This window comes from Salvelinus sp. IW2-2015, unplaced genomic scaffold, assembly GCF_002910315.2.
Source record: "Salvelinus sp. IW2-2015 unplaced genomic scaffold, ASM291031v2 Un_scaffold4249, whole genome shotgun sequence".
NCBI lineage: Eukaryota > Metazoa > Chordata > Actinopteri > Salmoniformes > Salmonidae > Salvelinus > Salvelinus sp. IW2-2015.
In genome coordinates, this window is record NW_019945520.1 from 53,141 (window position 1) to 54,298 (window position 1,158).

Sequence of the window (1,158 nt, forward strand, 5' to 3'; positions counted from 1 at the left end):
CGAGTGGCAGACTGACGGAGGTCTGTGGGACGGAAATGGTTCTATTTATGTAAAGTGACATTAAGCTAGAGACAAAGTGCCCAATTACAGATCAACTTCCAGCCCCTATGCATCGTGTCCCTCTGAAAGGACTGCGTAGGACTATATGGGTCAGTTGAACAAAGCTTTGCCAGAGACCAAGGTGGAGGTACACCCATATTGCTAATACCTGTCTAATAGTTTTAGGCATCTAAAATGGTTACAGGCTGGGAATCAGGAGCAGGGCTTTGGGAATCGGGAGCAGGGTTGGGGAATCGGGAGCAGGTTTGGGAATCGGGAGCAGGGTGGGAATCGGGAGCAGGGTTGGGAATCGGTGAGCAGGGTTGGGAATCGGGAGCAGGCTTGGCGAATCGGGGAAGCAGGGTTTGGGAATCGGAGCAGGGCTTGGGATCGGAGCAGGCGTGGGAATCGGGAGCAGGGTTTGGGACGGGGCAGGGCTTGGGAATCGGGAGCAAGGTTGGGAATCGGGAGCAGGGCTTGGGAATCGGGAGCAGGGCTTGGGATCGGGAGCAGGGCTTGGGAATCGGGAGCAGGGCTTGGGAATCGGGAGCAGGGTTTGGGAATCGGAGCAGGGTTTGGGAATCGGGAGCAGGCATGATGGTGGGAGTTTCTTTTTGCCTTGTAGACCCATCATAACATTCAGCCTCGCTATACTGTAACCTTCTAACCAGAGGGAAGTCTGGAAACTGGCCCGTTCAGTCCACCATGTTTGCCTCCTTACTGTACATTCAGCCTCTTCAGCAGTCACACAGCCTCCTACTTAACCCACACAGGGACCTGTTAGTGGCCATTTTTGGAACATTTGTCACATTCAGTTAACATTACAAATGGGCTCCCACTGCACCCACAGATAAGTTGGGAAAATACAGTGCCATGTGTATCTGAGCCTCTTCCCCATCAGTCTCATCACACACTATAAGCCCTGACCACAGAGCAGAGGTGAACTGACCTGGACACTGAGCCATGTTGGCTCCATACACTCAGCCAGAATCCTCTCACACCAGGACAACCAGGCATTTAAAGAGCATGACAATTAAAACAAATATATATATCAACATAGTTGTTTTGTTCCTTTAAATTGTTTAGTTACTATGTAGTAAGAGAGGGTACGTTTCATTC

At 50.9% G+C, this 1,158-nt stretch overlaps 1 long non-coding RNA gene across 4 annotated transcripts in view; it reads left to right on the forward strand.

The window, feature by feature from the left end:
- Positions 1–255: 255 nt before the first annotated feature.
- Positions 256–1,158, forward strand: part of LOC139026259 (uncharacterized) — a 1,012-nt gene continuing 109 nt past the window's right edge. Inside the window, exons 1-3 of one of the 4 annotated variants that reach the window (XR_011478007.1) lie at positions 324–361; positions 439–458; positions 534–631. This is a non-coding gene — a long non-coding RNA (uncharacterized lncRNA). Of the gene's footprint in view, positions 362–438; positions 459–513; positions 632–1,158 lie in introns of all 4 variants that reach the window. The other 3 variants (XR_011478006.1, XR_011478008.1, XR_011478009.1) reach the window with 3 other exon arrangements.